We start from the raw sequence: 16584 nt of genomic DNA, 5'->3' as shown, positions 1-16584 counted from the left end.
TCCATTTCCGGTAACACCTGACCCAACTTCTGGTAATGAGCAGAAGGGATCCTCTGCAGCCGGACAAGGTGAAACATCTGCCAATTTCCAATTCTTTCTTAGAGTGATGGGTTGGTCTGACAAATTGATTATTTTCATGGGTACCCACCTATTACCCCACATAGACGTTATCGCGTGCTACCATGGTGTTTCTCGGAATGGTCTTGGAAGAAGTTGGTTCAACAAGAATGGTGCTCCCAAGGGACAATGGAGTGTTGCTGGGCAGTCTTCCCCACACTAAATGTTCTTGTCTAGCAGCAAGAGTGACAGGTTACTACTTGGATGGGAGACTGCCAGGGAATGCCAGGTGCTGTAAGCTTTTGGGTTTTCTTCCCTACTTATATAATGTACTGGAGATTAGATTTGCTGATCTTTAAATTGCCCTCTCTTTGCAGCAGCCTTCGCTTACGGCCATACCTGGCTATGCCTGACTAGTACTTGGATGGGAGACTGCCTGGGAATGCCAGGTGCTCTAAGCTTTTGGGTTTTCTTCCCTACTTATATAATGTACTTGTGATTAGAGTGGCTGATCTTTAAATAGCCATCTCTTTGCAGCAGCTTTCGCTTACGGCCATACCAACCTGGTATCCCGATCTCGTCTGATCTCGGAAGCTAAGCAGGTTTGGGCCTGGTTAGTACTTGGATGGGAGACCGCCTGGGAATACAAGGTGCTGCAAGCTTTTTGGCAATTTTTCACTAATTATATGATAATCTTGCAAATAAAAAAAAAAAAAAAAGAGTCAATGCCGGATCTCTGAATCTTAGCATGTTTGGTTCTGGTTACTACTTGGATGGGAGACCGCCTGGGAATGCCAAGTGCTGTAAGTTTTTGGGTTTTCTTCCCTACTTATATAATGTACTGGAGATTAGAGTGTCTGATCTTTTTAATTTAGCCTCTTTTTGCAGCAGCCTTCGCTTACGGCCATACCTGGCTACGCCTGATTAGTACTTGGATGGGAGACTGCCTGGGAATGCCAGGTGCTCTAAGCTTTTGGGTTTTCTTCCCTACTCATATAATGTACTTGTGATTAGAGTGGCCGATCTTTAAATAGCCATCTCTTTGCAGCAGCTTCCACTTACGGCCATACCAACCTGGCTATGCCCAATAGTGGTACAGTCCAGGAAGTGAGTTGGTGAAAGAGCAAACAGAGGAACTTTACTAAAATAGTATTTAAACTCTTTTTTATTTTTGAAATAACCCCTGTCATCAAAAGTTAACGTTTATTATGTGTCTACAGTGTTCCCCCAGCAGAGTTTGCTGTTTGGGGGACTATCAAATACAGTTTTTTTGTGATGGATATAGAAAGCATGGCAAACAAAGAACTCAAAATGAAAGCCGGGCAAGCAAACAACGGACAAAGCATGGATAATGACAGCGGAAAAGGACATAAAACTCCCATGCATGCAAGCGATGAAAGAGGAAATATCAGAAAAGAGGTACATAGAGAACACCATGAAAAATATTCCAAAGAGTTGACTTTGGAAGTTGAAGTGGCAGGAACAGAAAAAAATTTCCATGATGGACTTATTAAGAGGTGTAAAGAAGGAGTGTGGAGAAGTGGTGGGATGCAGAGTGAGAGGAGAAAGGTCATACGAACTTACAATGAAGGATGATATGGCAAAGAGTAAACTGATGGACGGTGTTAGAGTAAAAGGAGCAATGGTGCACGCTAGAGACATAGTGAACAATGAAATGGTAGTGTAATTTATTAACCTGCCAGTTTATTTGGAAGACCAGAAGATTTTTGTGATACACGACAGGCAGGTGCGTGTATGCAGGTTGTGCATTAAAACAGGGCATTTGTTTCAAGAATGCCCAGAGTTTAAATGTTTTTCATGTGGCAAGGTAGGCCACTATGCAAGGGAGTGTGGAGAGCGAACAGAGAGAGCGATAGAGGAGGAGGGCGAACAAAGTGAAGACGATGAGAGGAGGGAAGACGATCAAACAGAGAAGCAAACCACAGTGAGCGAGGATGACATGGAGGTTACAAAAGAGGGAGGAGAAAGTGGTAATGGACAGGATGGAGCTGGAAGGGGACAGAGAGCTGGAACAGCTGGTGAGGAGGCCGATGATGAGGAAAGGATGGAGGAGAAGGAAGGAGAGGAGGGGAAGCAGGATGAAGAAGACGAAGAGGAGGAAGAGGATGTAAAGCTAGTAGGAACTCAAAAAGAGAAAAAGGTAGAGCAACAAGCAGTACCTCAAAAGAAGGATAGTAAGATCCCTCAAAGAATGCAGACAACGCTACAAAAACTGACTGGCAAAAGAATGGCGGAGAGATAAGGACAGAATTGAACTGATAAAAGAACAACGCTCTGGTACGTGAATTCTGTAATGGTATTAGATGTTTTGGTTTAAAAAGTAATATATTTTTCTTTTGGTTGGTGGTATGGTTTCTGTTACTTCAGTAAATGCAAATGGGTTAAGGAATATTAACAAGTTGAAGGAGTTAAAATTTACGTATAGGAGTGATATAGTTTGTATTCAAGAAACGAATTGGGATGATGAAAAAGTGAGAGAAGTAAAGGATGTATGGAAAGGAGATATATACTTGTGGCAGGGGGAGCGTGGTTTAGCGAAGTCTGCAGCGGGAGAGAGAATCAGGAGATGAGCGGTAAGTGAGTGGTTTGGGCAAAAATTATCATCACCTGTTTCTCGTTCTAGTAATTGGCGTGGAGAGAGTATAAAACGCCAGGAGAAACGGATGCAAGCGAGAGAGAGACGGACTGCTGACCCGAACCGGAGACGGAAAACCGGAAGGAGTAAACCGGAAGTTTGACAGAGCGTGTCAGAATAAGAGTCACCGTTTGGGTGTTTGTGATTTTCTTTATTTTTGGTTAAATAAATACGTCAGCAGTCCAGCCGACCCCTTTGTCCTCTTCCTTGCCACACGAACTTACTACTCTGGTGCCAAAACCCGGGAAGGAAGAAGGACCGCCGCCATGCAAAGCCCGTCCTCCATGCCGCTTGCGGATATCATCGCTTCCCTCGCGGTCCTGCACCAAGAACAACATCAGGCCCTGCTGGACCTGAGGATCGATCAGGAGAGACGATTCCAGGCCATCGTTCAGACCCAGCAGGAGGACCGCGAGAGGTTCCGGAGCTGGATGGATCGGGAGGTTCGCGCCGAGGCCGCCGGGCCGCCTGCTGCCCCCATGCACCTGCCGCTTCACAAGATGGGGGCCCAGGACGATCCGGAGGCCTTCCTGGAGCTCTTCGAAAAGTCGGCGGAGGCCTGCGGGTGGCCCCGCGAGCAGTGGCCGGTACGCCTCATTCCCCTGCTCTCCGGTGAGGCCCAGGTGGCCGCGCAACAACTTCCGGCGGCGAACCTCCTGGTCTTTGACGACCTCAATAGGGCCATTATCCAGCGGGTCGGCCGGTCGCCAGAGCAACATCGCCAGCGCTTCCGGTCCCTGGACTTGGGCGAGGCCGGCCGGCCCTTCGCAATGGCCCAACAGCTCCGGGACTTCTGCCGCAAGTGGCTACTGGCCGAGGGAAGTGACGTGTAGCATGTCGTCGACCTGGTGGTGCTGGAGCAGTTCATCGCTCGGCTTCCCAAGAAGACGGCCGAGTGGGTCCAGTGCCACCGCCCCACGTCGCTGGACTCGGCCATCCATCTGGCGGAGGACCACATGGTGGCGTGCCCAGGGGTCGGCGCACCCCCACCTGCTAACTCTCTCTCTCCTTCTCTCTCTCTCTCCTTCTCCCTCTCTCCCTTCTCTCTCTCGCCCTGTCCCTCTCCCTAGGTCCCGTCCACCCGGCCCTCCTCGTGTCCCGCCCCGGGGGCGGGGCGGGATCGACCATGGACACTTCGTGAGCCCAAGGGCCCCGCCCAGGGGGGCAGGGATTGTGCCTGCCGGGGGGGACAGTGCTTCCGTTTCTCCACTCTCTCCGCGCCAATTCTCCAATCCACTCCCTGCCACTGGGGCGGCGGGTAGGTCTGGGCTGGCCTGTTGGCGTTGCGGGGACCCGGAGCATTTCGTGGACAGGTGTCCAGCGATGGAGGTGGGGACGATGATCCGGGTCCCGGATGTCCCACAGGTCACCCCCGGTCAGGCTGGCGAGTACCAAATACCCGTGAGTATCACGGGGGGTACATATCCGGCCTTGGTGGATTCGGGATGTAACCAAACCTCAATCCATCAAAGCCTGATTCAACCAGGGGCATTGGATACAAGCCGCGTGGTTAAGGTGCGGTGTGTACACGGGGATGTGGTGGAGTATCCGGTTGTCCCAATTAGCATTCATTTCCGGGGACAAAAGCATAGTGTAGAGGTGGCGGTTAGTCCCCACCTCCGGCATCCGGTAATTTTGGGAACGAATTGGCCCGCGTTTACGGTTTTATTGGGGTCGTTATGTGCGGATGCCTCTTGGGGAAATAAGGCACGGAAGGAGGCCGTGCGGGTACAGGTGGGAGAAACTGAGCCAGGGTCGCTGTGGTCTGCTTCAGGGGAACCGAACGAAATCGGGAGACTAATTCTCTCGGAGCGTGATGACTTTCCTCTGGAGCAGTCTCAGGATGAGACACTAAAACATGCGTTTCAACAGGTCCGCGCCATCGATGGCCAGTCTCTCCAACCTGCCCTCCCGCTCTCCTATCTGTATTTTGCCATTTTAAAAGACCGGTTGTATAGAGTGACCCAAGACGCTCGGACAAAATTTAATACAACCCAATTGTTAATTCCAAAGGGCCGCCGGGAAATGCTTTTCCAGGCGGCTCATTCTAATCCTATGGCGGGCCATTTGGGACAGGCCGCAACACTAAATCGCCTCATGGCCCGTTTCTTTTGGCCGGGCATTCATGACAACGTGCGCAGGTGGTGCGCGTCTTGTCCGGAATGTCAATTGGTAAACCCACCGGCCGCCCCAAAAGCGCCTTTGCGCCCTCTTCCCTTAATGCAGGTCCCCTTCGAGAGAATTGGTATGGACCTCATCGGGCCATTAGAGCGATCGGCACGAGGACATCGCTTTGCATTAGTCATAGTTGATTATGCAACACGATATCCTGAAGCGGTGGCCCTCCGCAACATTTCCGCTAAAAGTGTTGCGGATGCCCTGTTTCGTCTTATCTCCCGGGTGGGGGTTCCAAAAGAAATCCTCACCGATCAGGGCACGGCGTTTATGTCACGTCCGCTACGCGAACTGTACGGATTGTTGGGCATTAAATCGATTCGGACTAGCGTCTATCACCCACAAACCGACGGCCTGGTCGAACGATTTAATCGCACACTTAAATCCATGATCCGTAAGTTCGTTCACGAAGACGCCAAAAATTGGGATAGGTGGCTAGAGCCCTTGTTATTTGCTGTGCGAGAGGTCCCACAAGCCTCCACGGGGTTTTCCCCCTTCGAGCTCCTCTATGGACGCCAGCCCCGGGGGGTGCTCGACGTACTGAGAGAAACTTGGGAGGAGGGACCATCTCAGGGCAAAAACGAAATTCAGTATGTGCTGGACTTGAGAACAAAACTCCACACATTGGGGCGGCTATCCATGGAGAATTTGTTACAAGCCCAGGACCGCCAGAGCCAGCTGTATAACAGGGGAACTAGGTTACGCAAATTTGCACAGGGAGAGAAAGTACTTGTATTACTCCCAACGTCGAGCTCCAAATTAATGGCTAAGTGGCAGGGACCGTTTGAGGTCGCACGACAGGTCGGAGATCTCGATTATGAGGTAATACGGTCCGATAGGAACGGGTCCCGTCAGATATACCACCTCAACCTCCTTAAAAAATGGAATGAGGCGGAATCAGTGATGTTGGCAACGGTGATTGGCGGAGAGGATGATCTCGGGCCCGAGGCGAATATCAAACCCCAATCCCTCGCCCTGGCTCCAGGTGGAGATCACCTCTCGCCGTCCCAACTCACTGATGTAACGAAATTGCAGGCAGAGTTTGCCAACGTCTTCTCGCCCCTACCGGGCCGTACTAACCTAATTCAGCACCATATCGAGACCGAGCCGGGCGTGGTAGTTCGCAGCCGGCCGTATCGTTTACCTGAGCACAAGAAACAAGTAGTTCAGGCTGAATTGGGCGCTATGCTTGACATGGGGGTAATAGAAGAATCTAATAGTAACTGGGCGAGCCCGATAGTTTTAGTTCCGAAAACGGACGGCTCAGTCCGATTCTGTGTAGATTACCGCAAGGTGAATGCTGTGTCGAAATTCGCCGCGTATCCAATGCCGCGGGTTGACGAGTTGCTTGATCGGCTAGGCACGGCTCGTTTTTATTCGACATTGGACTTAACAAAGGGCTATTGGCAGATCCCCTTGTCTCCATTGTCCAGAGAAAAGACAGCTTTCACAACACCGTTCGGATTACACCAATTTGTTACCCTTCCGTTTGGCTTGTTCGGGGCCCCAGCTACCTTCCAGCGCCTCATGGATCGGATTCTACGGCCCCATGCTGCATATGCTGCTACCTACCTAGATGATATTATTATATTTAGTAATGACTGGCAGCGGCATATGCAGCATCTGAGGGCTGTCCTGAGGTCACTGAGGGGAGCGGGGCTCACGGCCATCCCAAAGAAGTGTGCGATTGGGCGTGTGGAAGTAAGGTATCTGGGCTTCCACTTGGGGCATGGGCAGGTGCGTCCCCAAATTGATAAGACTGCCGCTATTGCGACCTGCCCACGACCCAAGACCAAAAAGGAGGTAAGACAGTTCTTGGGGCTGGCGGGATATTATAGACGGTTTATTCCTAATTATTCGGACCTCACCAGCCCTTTGACTGACCTTACTAAAAAGGAGGTACCAGATACGGTCCAGTGGACGGAGCCGTGTCAGCAGGCCTTTACTCAGGTCAAGGCTGCTCTGTGTGGCGGGCCGCTGTTACACTCTCCTGATTTTTCTCTCCCTTTTCTGTTGCAGACAGACGCATCGGACAGGGGGCTGGGGGCAGTCCTTTCCCAGGAGATAGAGGGGGAGGAACGGCCGGTGCTGTACATTAGCCGGAAGCTCTCGAAGAGAGAGGCTAAGTACAGCACCATCGAGAAAGAGTGCCTTGCCATCAGATGAGCCGTCCTCACCCTCCGCTATTATCTCCTGGGACGGGAGTTCACCCTCTGTTCAGACCACGCTCCGCTGCAGTGGCTCCACCGCATGAAGGATACCAACGCGCGGATCACTCGTTGGTATCTAGCTCTTCAGCCTTTTAAGTTCAAGGTGATCCACAGGCCGGGTGTTCAGATGGCAGTGGCCGACTTCCTCTCCAGAAATGGGGGGGGGGGGGCTGCAGGTTTAGCGAAGTCTGCAGCGGGAGAGAGAATCAGGAGACGAGCGGTAAGTGAGTGGTTTGGGCAAAAATTATCATCACCTGTTTCTCGTTCTAGTAATTGGCGTGGAGAGAGTATAAAACGCCAGGAGAAACGGATGCAAGCGAGAGAGAGACGGACTGCTGACCCGAACCGGAGACAGAAAACCGGAAGGAGTAAACCGGAAGTTTGACAGAGCGTGTCAGAATAAGAGTCACCGTTTGGGTGTTTGTGATTTTCTTTATTTTTGGTTAAATAAATACGTCAGCAGTCCAGCCGACCCCTTTGTCCTCTTCCTTGCCACACGAACTTACTACAATACTTTAATAATGGTGCAAGAAATGCAAGGGGTTTAGCAATAATGATTAAAAAAGATAGGATTGAAAATGTAAGGCAGATGTACAGAGACCAGGAAGGGAGAATTTTAGTTATAGAATTGAAATTCAAAGGTATTGAATTCAGATTAATTAATATGTTCCCAATGTGGAAAAAGATAAGAGTTGTTGTATTGAAGAGCTAAAAGATCTAATTGTTGGAAGGTGCATAATTGTAGGTGATTTTAACATTATATGTAGTAGATTGGATGTTGGGAAGGGAGGGAGTTTCAGGTGGGAAAAAAAATCAAGATTAATGTTAATGGAAGTAATAAGAGATAAGGGATTACTAGATGTATAGAGACATGAGAATCCGGAGAAGAGAGAGTTCACAAGGAGGCAGATGAGAGAAGGGATATTAAAAGTGATGTGACATTCAGCCAAGTATGGTGACCCATACTCAGAATTTGTGCTCTGCATTTAACCCATCCGAAGTGCACACACACAGGGCAGTGAACAACACACACACACACACACACACACACTGTGAACACACACTCTGAGCAGTGGGCAGCCATTTATGCTGTGGCGGGGGTTCGATGCCTTGCTCAAGGGCACCCAAGTTGTGGTATTGAAGGTGGAGAGAGAACTGGACATACACTCCCCCCCACCCACAATTCCTGCCGGCCCGGAACTCGAACTCACAACCTTTCGATTGGGAGTCTGACTCTCTAACCATTAGGCCACGACTTCTCCTAGAGTAGGATTGATCTAGTGATTGTGCATGGAGATACCATAAGCTATATTGATGAAATAAGACATCAGAGGAATAACTTTAGTGATCATGATGGGTTTAGATTTAGAATCAAAGTCGGAAGGAGAGAGGTGGGTGGAGGGATGTGGATACTAAATGCTGGGTATATTGAAGAAGAGGAGTATAGATAACAGATGAAAGTGTTACTACTTCAGGAAAATCAGTGGTTGGAGGAATGCTTGGAGGAAGATGAATTTAATAATGTCATTGGTAATAGATGGAAGTAAAAAATAAAATTAAAGCTTTATGCATAAGGTACAGCAAGATAAGAAAAGAGAGGATGATGAAAGAGGAAACGGAGCTCAGAGAACAAGTGAGGACAGAACTCAGCAGAGTAGATGATGAAAAAGGATATTGCATGGAAAAGTATATAGAAGCGAATATGAGGTTAGAGAGATATGAGAAGGAAAAATGCAAAGGAGCAATTTTAAGAAATAAAATATGCACTGGAAGGAGAAAAGTGTACAGGGTATTTCCTGGGTTTAGAAAAAAGAAGGCAAAGTAAGACATATATCCATGAAATATATTCAAAAAAGACAGAGATAATAACAGACTATGTAGATATATTGGAGAGGGTGAAAGAGTTTTATGGTGAGTTGTATATGAGAGGATGTGTGGATGAGGCAAGTATAGAGGAAGTATTGAAGTGTGTAGAGAGGGAGTTAGGGGAAGAAGAAAAGAGATGGTGTGATAGAGAGATAGAGGATGAAGAGGTTATAGCTGCTATAGACGGTTTAAGAAGTGGGAAAATCCCAGGAAGTGATGGGATAGGGACAGAATGGTACAAATTATATAAAAATTATGTAGCACCAATTTTAGTGGAAGTATATAAGGGAATGGAGAGAACAGAAATAATACAGAGTAAAATGGTAGAGGGTGTGATAACACTAGTTTTTTAAAAAGGGGAATAAATTAGGTTTAGAAAATTATAGGCTGATTAGCTTGTTAAACACAGACTACAAAATACTTACCAAAATTTTGGCAAATAGGATTAAAAGAGTAATAGGAGACATTATTCAGCCAACACAAAGCTACAGCATTCCTGGAAGAGATATAGAAGATACAATCGGAACAATCAGAGATGTGATTGAGTATATGAAGAGGGATGGGAAGGGTGGGATAGTGTTGGGGATAGACTGGAACAAGGCCTTTGCTAGGGTCGAACACAAGTTTTTGATTAAGGTCTTAGAAAAAATTGGTTTTGGGGAGAGAATGGTAGGATGGGTGAGGTGATTGTATGGAAGTGCAAGAAGCTGTGTAAAGGTGAACGGAATATTGACGGATACATTTGATGTTGAAAGGTCAGTACGGCAAGGCTGCCCGCTATCCGCTTTATTATACGCCCTTTCAGTTGAACCTTTGGCATCATTAATTAAGAGAGACAAGAGAATAAGAGGAATTGAGTTGCCGTATGGAGGGAAGTGTGTAAATAATCAGTATGCTGATGACACAACAGTGACAGTAAGTGAAATAGTGAAGCAGTGTGGGAAAGGTCTTAGAGTTGGTAGAAAAATATGGAAAGGCATCAGGAGCGAAAAATCTGAAATAATGTATATAGGAGAAGTAACAAGAGATGATGTACAGTATTGTTCAAAATAATAGCAGTACAATGTGACTGACCAGAATAATCAAGGTTTTTCGTATTTGTTTTTATTGCTACGTGGCAAACAAGTTACCAGTAGGTTCAGTAGATTCTCAGAAAACAAATGAGACCCAGCATTCATGATATGCACGCTCTTAAGGCTGTGCAATTGGGCAATTAGTTGAATTAGTTGAAAGGGGTGTGTTCAAAAAAATAGCAGTGTGGCATTCAATCACTGAGGTCATCAATTTTGGGAAGAAACAGGTGTGAATCAGGTGGCCCCTATTTAAGGATGAAGCCAACACTTGTTGAACATGCATTTGAAAGCTGAGGAAAATGGGTCGTTCAAGACATTGTTCAGAAGAACAGCGTACTTTGATTAAAAAGTTGATTAGAGAGGGGAAAACCTATAAAGAGGTGCAAAAAATTATAGGCTGTTCAGCTAAAATGATCTCCAATGCCTTAAAATGGAGAGCAAAACCAGAGAGACGTGGAAGAAAACGGAAGACAACCATCAAAATGGATAGAAGAATAACCAGAATGGCAAAGGCTCAGCCAATGATCACCTCCAGGATGATCAAAGACAGTCTGGAGTTACCTGTAAGTACTGTGACAGTTAGAAGACGTCTGTGTGAAGCTAATCTATTTTCAAGAATCCCCCGCAAAGTCCCTCTGTTAAAAAAAAAGGCATGTGCAGAAGAGGTTACAATTTGCCAAAGAACACATCAACTGGCCTAAAGAGAAATGGAGGAACATTTTGTGGACTGATGAGAGTAAAATTGTTCTTTTTGGGTCCAAGGGCCACAGGCAGTTTGTGAGACGACCCCCAAACTCTGAATTCAAGCCACAGTACACAGTGAAGACAGTGAAGCATGGAGGTGCAAGCATCATGATATGGGCATGTTTCTCCTACTATGGTGTTGGGCCTATTTATCGCATACCAGGGATCATGGATCAGTTTGCATATGTTAAAATACTTGAAGAGGTCATGTTGCCCTATGCTGAAGAGGACATGCCCTTGAAATGGTTGTTTCAACAAGACAATGACCCAAAACACACTAGTAAACGGGCAAAGTCTTGGTTCTAAACCAACAAAATTAATGTTATGGAGTGGCCAGCCCAATCTCCAGACCTTAATCCAATTGAGAACTTGTGGGGTGATATCAAAAATGCTGTTTCTGAAGCAAAACCAAGAAATGTGAATGAATTGTGGAATGTTGTTAAAGAATCATGGAGTGGAATAACAGCTGAGAGGTGCCACAAGTTGGTGGACTCCATGCCACACAGATGTCAAGCAGTTTTAAAAAACTGTGGTCATACAACTAAATATTAGTTTAGTGATTCACAGGATTGCTAAATCCCAGAAAAAAAAAATGTTTGTACAAAATAGTTTTGAGTTTGTACAGTCAAAGGTAGACACTGCTATTTTTTTGAACACACCCCTTTCAACTAATTGCCCAATTGCACAGCCTTAAGAGCGTGCATATCATGAATGCTGGGTCTTGTTTATTTTCTGACAATCTACTGAACCTACTGGTAACTTGTTTGCCACGTAGCAATAAAAAATATACTAAAAACCTTGATTATTCTGGTTAGTCACATTGTACTGCTATTATTTTGAACAATACTGTAGATGTGAGGGTTGAGGAAAAGTACATGAAAGTGTTGGGTGTATATTTGGGGGTAGATTCAAAGGATGCAAGGGATATAACATGGGCTGGAGTGATAAATAAGATAAGAACAGTTTGTATTTCATGGAAAGGAAGAAAATGAAGGATAAAAGGGAAATTAATTGTGGCTAATAATCTTATGCTGTCGGTATGAGTATATGTAATGAGTTAGTTGAAATGCCTGAGTGGGTGATGAATGAGTTAAATAAAATTGTACATGATTTTATATGGGAAGGGAAGAGAGTTAAAATTGCACAGAAAACATTGGTGGGGAGGAAACAGGAAGGCGGACTAAAGCTGATTGATTTAGAAACAAAAAAGTTGGCAATAAGAATAAAAACTGTTAAAAAATATATGGAAGGAAGATGGGAGTTTGGCTGGAGAGAATTCTTAAAGAAATACATTGATGATGTTGGAAGAATGGGAGAGTATGGGTGGTATATGGGCTTTAAGCAGTCAATGACTGTGGGAATTCCAGACATATACAGGGAGGTGATGGAGGCAATTCCTGCCAAAAGCAAGAGTATGGTTGCACAGAGGTGCACACATTTATACATTTGCCATTGTTTTAAAATGAGAATTTTAAACACAACAATAAAACATTGTTTGAGCCCAAATTCTTAGAAGCCGGAATAAGGCAAGTGAAAGATATTATATATGAAGTTATTCCAGGTTTTCTTAGAAATAACTGTATATATGATTCAGTGTGTGAGTTGGATGGCATGGAGAGCAGCGTAAAGGTGAAAAATATATATGAAAGAATTAAAGCAAGTCTACCATCGAAATGGGTGAATGTTATAGAAAAAAGTTGTGTAAAGAAAAAACAACAGGATTTGCCTGAGATGTACATAATGAAAGACGGGGAAAAATATGATATAAAAAGCATTAGCGTAAAGAAAGTATATGACCTGTTTATAATGGATCAAATAAAAGTGCCATTATCTGAAAAAGTATGGAGTAGGGTGTTTGAAGGATTTGATGTAAATAAAATATGGTCAAATATGGATATAAAATACAATACTATAGAATGTGAAAATAATGACTTCTTAATCAGACACAATAGAATCTATACAAATGTGGTACTAAACAAAATAAATAATGCTTATAATGTGATGTGTGATGTATGTAACAATGAACATGAGTTTTTTTTGCATTATTTTTTGGAATGTAATGAATTAAAAGATTTTTTTGTTTTCTTAAAAAGTCTGTGGTGTAACCCAAATTCTGATTTCTGTCAAGTGTAAACTTGTTACGTGCTTAAAAGCACAGGACAGTCTGTTCTGAAGGCCTCAACTGAGCTGCAGACTTTAGAAAGACTTCTGCAGCAATATAGAAATAGATAAGGAAGTAACTTTCCACAGTTCCACAAAATGTTCATATTTTGAGCTTTATTATTCTGTATGTCTGCCACAATGTTATTTGTGATTCTGTATGTCTGAGTTTTAGTTCCACATGTCTGTATCTTGAGTTATTTTTAATCCTTTTGGGTTTTGATGAGGGACGCAGTACAGCCAATCTCTTGAGGTATTTTGTAACCCTGTATTTAACTTAGCAACATCCATCATATATGGATTGCTTTTAAATCTATATACATTTTGGGATTTGTATTTTCTATATTTGAAGCTGATTTTAATACTTACTAATCTGTTTGCAAGTTATGAGTTGTATTCTCATTTCCTATATTCTTTGAATAAATTTGCATACTAAAATACCACCCACCGTCTGACATGGATTGAAAGTAATTTTTTGCATCAGTCTGTTAAAAAAGAATTGTTTTGAGGATGTGAATTTGGAAGAGGGATGGGGGAAAATATTTTTATTTGGAGTGTTTCAGAAGCAGACAGCAATAGACTTTTGGTTTATCAATTATGTACTAAACCATGCCAGATTAGCTGTTGTACTTAGGCTGAATTATGCACACTTTGAAGGGAGAAAAGTCAAAATAAAAGACTTGTTCAAAGCAATAATGACAAGAGATATTGAAATGTGCTGTAAATATGGGGGAGATGATGTGAAGGAATTCTTTGCAACCGGAAACAAATTCATAAAAGAGGGGGAGAGAAAAGAGGTTTTGTATAAGTGGTAAAAATTTATGTTCTGAAGGTTTAAAAAATGATATGGTTATGTTGTTTAATGTGAACAATTGAAATTGAACTGTACATTTGTGAATTTCAAAAAAAAAAAAAAAAAGGCTATCCCCGATCTCGTCTGATCTCGGAAGCTAAGCAGGTTTGGGCCTGGTTAGTACTTGGATGGGAGACCGCCTGGGAATACCGAGTGCTGTAAGCTTTTTGGAAATTTCTCACTAATTACATGATTATCTTGCAAAAAAAAAAAAAAAAATTGTCAATGCCCGATCTCTGAATCTTAGCATGTTTGGTTCTGGTTACTACTTGGATGGGAGACCGCCTGTGAATGCCAGGTGCTGTAAGCTTTTGGGTTTTCTTCCCTACTTATATAATGTACTGGAGATTAGAGTGGCTGATCTTTAAATTGCCCTCTCTTTGCAGCAGCCTTCGCTTACGGCCATACCTGGCTATGCCTGATTAGTACTTGGATGGGAGACTGCCTGGGAATGCCAGGTGCTGTAAGCTTTTGGGTTTTGTTCCCTACTTATATAATGTACTTGTGATTAGAGTGGCTGATCTTTAAATAGCCATCTCTTTGAAGCAGCTTTCGCTTACAGCCATACCAACCTGGCTATGCCCAATCTCGTCTGATCTCGGAAGCTAAGCATGTTTGGTTCTGGTTACTACTTGGATGGGAGACCGCCTGGGAATACCAGGTGCTGTAAGCTTTTTAGAAATTTTTCACTAATTATATGATAATCTTAAAAAAAAAAAAAAAAAAGTCAATGCCGATCTCTGAATCTTAGCATGTTTGGTTCTGATTACTACTTGGATGGGAGACCGCCTGTGAATGCCAGGTGCTGTAAGCTTTTGGGTTTTCTTCCCTACTTATATAATGTACTGAAGATTAGAGTGGCTGATCTTTAAATTGCCCTCTCTTTGCAGCAGCCTTCACTTCCGGCCATACCTGGCTATGCCTGATTAGTTCTTGGATGGGAGACCGCCTGGGAATGCCAGGTGCTGTAAGCTTTTGGGTTTTCCTCCCTACTTATATAATGTACTGGAGATTAGAGTGGCTGATCTTTAAATTGCCCTCTCTTTGCAGCAGCCTTCGCTTACGGCCATACCTGGCTATGCCTGACTAGTACTTGGATGGGAAACCGCCTGGGAATGCCAGGTGCTCTAAGCTTTAGGGTTTTCTTCCCTACTTATATAATGTACTTGTGATTAGAGTGGCTGATCTTTAAATAGCCATCTCTTTGCAGCAGCTTTCGCTTATGGCCATACCAACCTGGCTATGCCCAATCTTGTCTGATCTCGGAAGCTAGGCAGGTTTGGGCCTGGTTAGTAGTTATTACGAGCCACCTTCTGCCATGATGATTTATGACTTTGACCTTTGACAGGTTGAATTTCCGGTAACCTTATGATGGATGGGCTGAACTTTCCCAATGAGTTCATGGGTTAACCTATGACCCTTCCCACGCATCGATCATGTGGTTTTGACAGAAGGTTTTACCCTATTGACCTAGTTAGTTCTAAATCATGGTTTTTGACAGTTAGTTTTTACGGTATAGGAAACCCTCCCCACGCATCGATCATGTGGTTTTGACAGAAGCTATTTGCCAGTTGTTTGAACTTTGTGTCAGTTAGGTTGTTTGAACTTTGTGCCATTTAGCTTGTTTGAACTTTGTGCCAGTTTGCTTGTTTGAACTTTGTGTCAGTTATACGGTTATGTGTGTGTGTGTATGTGTGTGTGTGTGTGTGTGTACTTGTTTTTCTATTCTGGTGGGGACTTAAACCTGAATACACACAGACTCATGGGGACTCGTGTCACGGTGGGGACCTAAATTGAGGTCCCCATGGGTAAACAAGCTAATAAATTACACAGAATGAAGTTTCTTGAAAATCTAAAAATGCAGAAAGTTTCCTGTGAGGGTTAGGTTTAGGGGTAGAGTTGGTGTAGGGTGATAGAAAATACGGTCTGTATAGTATAAAAACCATTACGCCTATGGAGAGTCCCCACAAGGATAGCTGACCAGACATGTGTGTGTGTGTGTGTGTGTGTGTGTGCGGTTGGCCGCATGCAGAGAGAACTGTCTGACACCCCTTTATATAATTTATATAATATAATTAATTATCAGGCCAAAGTTGAAAAAATGCCGTTCTTTATATTCCATAATTTATATAATATACATAATCTAAAACAATTGAAAAACATTTGTTATTTCACATTTATATATAAAATATTCTATAATTTATATAATTTATGTAATATAATTAATAATCATGCTAAAGTTGAAAAAACATTTTAGTTATTTCATGTGACATTCAGTTATTTCACATTCATATATAAAACATTCTATAATTTATATAATCTAAAACAATTTAAGGTTGAAAAACATTTAGTTATTTCACATTTATATATAAAACATTATATAATTCATATAATCTAAAACATTTGAGTTATTTCACATTTATATATTTAAAACATTCTATAATTTATATAATATAATAATTGTCATGCTAAAGTTGAAAAAACATTTTAGTTATTTCACATTTATATATAAAACATTATATAATTTATATAATCTAAAACATTTCAGTTATTTCACACACACACACACACACACACACACACACACACACACACACACACACACACACACACACACACACACACACATATATATATATATATATATATATATATATATATATATATATAAAAACATTCCATAATTTATATAATCTAAAACAATTAAAGGTTGAAAAACATTTAGTTATTTCACATTTATATATAAAACATTATATAATTTATATAATCTAAAACATTTCAGTTATTTCA

At 43.3% G+C, this 16584-nt stretch overlaps 1 non-coding gene and 1 pseudogene across 1 annotated transcript; both read left to right on the top strand.

Annotated features, from left to right (window-relative positions):
- The first annotated feature begins 602 nt into the window (after nucleotides 1-602).
- LOC113047680 (5S ribosomal RNA) lies at nucleotides 603-719 on the top strand. The gene has a single exon (XR_003276341.1). It is a non-coding gene; the product is annotated as a 5S ribosomal RNA (ribosomal RNA).
- Nucleotides 720-14348: 13629 nt separating this feature from the next.
- Nucleotides 14349-14467, top strand: LOC113047682 (uncharacterized; annotated as a pseudogene).
- Nucleotides 14468-16584: the final 2117 nt, after the last annotated feature.

The sequence above is a fragment of the Carassius auratus genome, chromosome 28 (genome assembly GCF_003368295.1).
Source record: "Carassius auratus strain Wakin chromosome 28, ASM336829v1, whole genome shotgun sequence".
Lineage (NCBI taxonomy): Eukaryota > Metazoa > Chordata > Actinopteri > Cypriniformes > Cyprinidae > Carassius > Carassius auratus.
This window is presented reverse-complemented; position numbering and strand designations above follow the sequence as displayed.